This window comes from Grampus griseus (assembly GCF_964374135.1).
Source record: "Grampus griseus genome assembly, chromosome: 12".
NCBI lineage: Eukaryota > Metazoa > Chordata > Mammalia > Artiodactyla > Delphinidae > Grampus > Grampus griseus.
The window spans coordinates 9,375,737-9,381,736 of NC_139006.1; positions in this window are offsets into that span (position 1 = coordinate 9,375,737).

Genomic DNA, 6,000 nt, shown 5'->3' on the forward strand with positions numbered 1-6,000 from the left:
TTTTGGCCACACTGTGCGGCTTGTTGGATCTTAGTTCTCCCGCCAGGGATCGAACCCAGGCGCCTGGCAGTGGAAGTGCTGAGTCCTAACCACTAGACCGCCGGGGAGTTTCCCCCCCAAAAATTTTAATTCCCAAAAGTTCCAAAAAGCAAAACTTGAATTGGCTAAGCTCTGGCAACTATTTATATAGCATTTACGTTGTATTAGTTATTATAAGTAATCTAGAGGTGATTTAAAGTATACGGGAGAATGTATATAGTTTATGTGCAAATACTACACCATTTTATACAGAGAACTTGAGCATACTCGGATTTTGGTATCCATGGGGTTCCTGGAACCAATCCCCTGAGGATACTGAGGGATGACTATACCACATTTTGTGTATCTACTCACCAGTTGGTGGACATTTTGATTGTTTCAAGTTTTGGGCTATTATGAATAATGCTGCTATGAACATTTGTAAACATATGTCTTCATGTAGACATATATTTTTATTTCTTTTGGGCAGATGCCTAGTAATGGAATGTTGGGTGATATGGTAAATTTAAATTTAACTTTTTAAAGATACTGTCAAACTCTTTTCCAAAGTGACTGTGCCATTTCATAATACATCCACACCTGGAATGTTTGAGAGTTTATCATTAAAATTTGATTTCTCAGGAGTTCCCTGGTGGCCTAGTGGTTAGGATTCTGGGCTTTCACTGCCATGCCCGGGTGCAATCCCTGGTCAGGGAACTGAGATCCCACAAGCTATGCGGTGTGGCCAAAAAAAAAAAAAAATTTTTTTTGATTTCTGTTTTTATATTAAAATAGAAACCAAGGGAGCCTCTACTGTTGATTCTATTCTATACAGCCCCCTTTTTTCTTTGTGGAAGGAGGATCACCACCCAAAATGAAGTAATATCACTTATTGCAAACCCTTCATCTGAATTCTGGATCTCTGAAGACATGGTTAACAACAACTGTGATGTCAGAGGGCTTTAGCTTTAGATGAAAATGCCGGGATAATGCACCGTAAGACAGAATGGTGTGTGGGAATTCCCTGGCAGTCCAGTGGTTAGGACTCAGAGCTTCCACTTCTGGCGGCCTGGGTTTGATCCCTGGTCGGGGAACTAATCCAGCCCCCTCCAAAAAAAAGACAAAATAGCGTGGAAGGCAGCCGTTAAAGTGACCCCCTATGATCCTGTTCTCCTGGTGTTCAGACCCTGTGAAATCCCCTCCACTTGAATATGAGCAAGACCTAGTGGCTTCCTTCTAACAAAAAGTTGGAAAAAATTATGGGTTTTCACTCCAGAATTAGGTTACAAAAACTGTGCCTTTTGTATTGGATTGCACATTCTCACTTGCTTTGAAGAAGGCTAGCTGCCATGTTGTGAGCTGCCCTATGGAGAGGCCTGCATGGCAAGGAACTGATGTCTCCAACCACAGTGAGAACCTGATGGACAGCAACAAGCCATGTGAGTGAGCTTGGAAGAGGATCATCCTCTAATCAAGCCTTGATATGACTCTAGCCCTGGTCAATGTACCTTATTAGGCTTTCTTAGAAACCCCGTGCCTGAGACACTCAGCTAAACTGTACCAGACTCCTAATTCTGTTGTTTAAGTCATTACGTTTTGCAATAATTTGTTATGCAGCAATAGATAACATGGGCTTCCCCGGTGGTGCAGGGGTTGAGAATCTGCCTGCCAGTGCAGGAGACACGGGTTCGAGCCCTGGTCTGGGAAGATCCCACATGCCGCGGAGTAACTGGGCCCGTGAGCCACAAGTACTGAGCCTGCGCATCTGGGGCCTGTGCTCCGCAGCAAGAGAGGCCGCGACAGTGAGAGGCCCGCGCACTGCGATGAAGAGTGGCCCCCGCTCGCCGCAACTAGAGAAAGCCCTCGCACAGAAACGAAGACCCAACACAGCCATAAATAAATAAATAAATAGATAGATAGATAACTAATACACACAACCCCCAAAAAAGTGCATTTCCTATGATTTCTGTGTGCATTCAGAATTCTTTAAAGACAAATGCTGAAGTCAGGAACTAACATTGTATCCAATAGAAGTTGAATCTTTGAATGCTTCCCCCACCCCAAATGATTTTCAGGTAGCCGTTTAAACAAAACCAGCAAGTGTCATTGGGGAGTTGTCATTGAAGACAGTGAAGAACATTGTTCTGAAAGAGTTCAGATATAGAAAAGTATTGCTTAAATACTTCAAAAATAGCTGTGGCCACTTCAACCACTATTTCAGCAATGAAAGAAGTATCAAGTGAGAAACCATATAGAGAAAGACTTTCAAACTTGGGAATCCAGTCCTGTGGATTCTATACTTGCTTTCTGATTTTCAGTGACCCTTCAATGAGCCACACGGCCCTTTAATTTTCATCATAGCAATGAGTAATCAAGTCTGAGGATTTGGAGATGAAAAAGTGATGTAGCCATGCAAAACAGAAATGGGAAGAGTGATTTGTGATCACTCAGTACAGCAGCACACATCAGATGATCCAGTATTTCCAGCAATTCACTTTTCTGCAATCATTTCTTTTCAGCTCTCTTCATTTGAACATGCTTAATGTATGATGATACATTATTCACTCAATACTCTTGATTTCTCTTTCAAAAGCATGAAAATTAATTCAAATCAAAACTAACGTGCACCCCCCCCAAACCCATCCTCTTCAAGTTTTTGCATAGACTTGAAAAAAGAAAAAAGAGCAGATGTAATTTCAAAAATAGGACCATCGCTAATTAAACCAGTGTTTTTTTTCTAACCATGGTTACTCAGAATTCTTAGAGGCTAATCTATTTGTAGACACTCCAGGAATCCCAAAAGACTAAAGGCGATAAAAAAAAAAAGAGAAAGAAAGAAAAAAGGAAGGAAGGAAGGAAAGGAAGGAAGGAAGGAAGGAAGGAAGGAAGGAAGGAAGGAAGAAAGAGTGTGGTATGATGCTACCAGGAGGGCATTATTTACACACCTTGTGTGCAAAGTAACGACATTCCCATAGGTTTGAAAAAACTGAGGAGGGTGTGACAAAATAGGGAACACAGCAACATTATTTGAAAAGCTTTTAAATGAGCCATTTCCTCCACACAAGCACACTTCTGGTTGTTAAGTTGCTCGTTTTGTTTTACCTTGTGGGACAGAATAATAATGCAGTGACATTATTCACAAGGCAAAAGCTGGATGCCGGCTGAAATAGACACAAAAGAAAGAATTCTTTATTTTTCACTGGAAATGCTTGTGCTGTGCAGAGCCAGAAATTTAAAGAAACTCGGCCATTTGTTTTTCCTGGTTCTCCCTTTCTGTTTTCATTCACCCTCTTTTTGGGAGGTGAATTTCCTGGGCAGCCTGTTATTTCAGGGTTCACAGGTTTATGGAAAGCCAAAGATGTGAGGTATGCACCATTTGGAGAATGCAAGATGGGATTTAAAATGGATGCGTGCAGCACCGGTGACAGCTGAGCTGGCCTTTAGCATGTGATCTTGTTAGTTTGCTACAGGATACTGTGAGCCCTACAGTGGAACCCCAGAGGGATCAGACTATAATTAATACTGACATTGCGGACCTATGATCTTAGAAGAGGGACTTAGATTCTTATTTGGAAGTGGAACACATACAGACTTAACAATACCCACTGTCTTACTTAAGCTCCCATATTATCAAAACTAATTCTTTTCTATAAGGTAAGCCAGGACTTGAGAATGTTAATGATGAAAATAATTGTAGTTCCTTCTATAGCAGGTACCGTGTGCCAGTTCTGTTCTATGTTCTTTCTGCATAATAACTCATTTAATCCTCACAACAATCCATTGACTCTTGTCAGGAGGGGAGAATTTTGCCTCGCCCTAAAGGACATTAGCAATCTTGAGAGACATTTTTGGATGTCACAATTGAAGGGGAAATGCTACTGGCATCCTGTGGGTAATGACCAGGGATGCTACTAAACACCCTACAATGCACAAGACAGCCCCCACCAGAGACTTTTCCAGCCCTAAATGTCAGTGGTGCTGAGGTTGGTTGAGAAACCCTGCATTCACCCTATGAAGTAGACAGGATTATTATATTTCCATTTGATAGATGGGGAGACTGAGGCACAGAGAGTGTAAGTCACCTTGCCTAAACTTAGACTCATTAAATGACAGAGCTGGGATTTGAGGCCAGGCAGTCTGTCTACAACATCTGGACTCTAAACCACTTTGCTATTTGAAATAGTGATGGCCCAAGCTGGCTCTCTGGGAAAATAAACTAATCTCCTTGGTTTCATCAAATGCAATCTTCTAGGGAGCTGGCACCACAGATTACTGCCTGTTTCCTGATTAGAGAAATAACTGACTATTGTAAAAGTCACCATCTGCAAGAGACAAGCTGGCACTGCCTATCAAAAGTGACACTGCACCTTCCCCTTGGCCCAATAAGGGTGAAAAGATGAATGTACAAGGATAATCACTGCAGTGTTGTTTGGAACAAAGAATAGAAACTCCATCAGCGGCAGACAGATAAATGCCTTGTAGGGTGTCCCAAATACAATGGAATATGGAATATTCTCAGCTGTTCAGTGAGAAAGACGTAGATCTTTACATTGATCTGAAAGGATCTTTAAAACCTGTTGTTAAAAAAAAGAAAAAAGGTAACTATGTGAGGTGACGGATGTGTTAATTCACTGGATTGCAGTAATCACTTTGGAAAGTCTACAAATATCAAACCATCACGTTGTACACTTTAAATATACACAATTTTATTTGTCAATTGTACCTCAAAAAAGCTGAGGAGAAGAAAGACCTGTTGGTAAGCCAAAAAGCAGAAAATTAAAAAATGAAACAAAACAACAAAACATAAATGTGTAGAATATTTTGTGTGGTATACACGCACTTGTGTTAAACGAAAGGGAAGTATGTGTGAGCGTGTGTGTGTGTGTTTGTGTGTGGGGTTTTTTTTTACTGTGTATATATGCATACATCTAGAATATCTCTAAATGAGGCACTAAAAATTGACACTAGGGGACTAGGGACCCCTTACACTGTTTGAAAACTTATTTTACCATGCCTTTTATACCTTGTATATTACCTTTTCCAAAAAAACAAAACAAAACATGTTAGGACATCAGTAGGAATAACTAATATTTGTATAGCACCTTGTGGTTTACAAAGCACTTTTTTTTTTTTTTTTTTTTTTTTTGCCATGCCTCGTGGCTTGTGGGAGGCCTATGGGATTGAACCCAGGGCCATAGCAGTGAAAGCACTGAGTCCTAACCACTGCACCACCAGGGAACTCCCACAAAGCCCTTTTATTTGCATTGTTTCCTTTGGCACTGACCCCGTTATAGGGATGGCAACACCAGAACAGAAAAGTGGCATGAGCTATCCAAGGTCACTCGCTGCTAACCTGCCCTTTCTCATTTCCCAAAGTAAGATCAATTACTATCTCTACCACTTGAATTTTGTTTTATTCAGCCACAAACTGCCATTCTCAAACTCTAAGCAGTCAATCCTGGGTCACATAGAAATGGAAAAGAAAGGCTTGTTTCAGGAACTTTTCACCCCTGCATCCCTTTCTGCCACCTTTGTATTGTTTTCTGCTGAAATGCCATATTGGTCAAATATAGGAGCTGCAGAAACAGGTAGAACCCTTCACTCCCACCACCCAAACAGAGTCCATCTGTATGTGGTAAGCACTTAATAAACTTCAGTTGATTTGATTTGACAGAGACTAATTCTCAGTTTATACACATTTGCTTCTTTGAGCTTGAAATGGCATATGCTTCCTATTCAGACCTGCTGATGACTACCAGCCATGGGCCACAATGATGGGGCCAACATCAAGGTCACCCCCTAATGACCCAAGCATTTCCAGGCAGTGATGCGGACGGTTGAACAGCTAGCCTTCCTTACGCACATGTCTCCATCATATGTGATTTGCCCAGTTTGCATTCACCCACTGGATAAAGCTTCCTTCTCTTACAGTTAATAGCTTGTGATGCGGTCTTGTAGGCATTGGAGCCAAGAAACCACGAG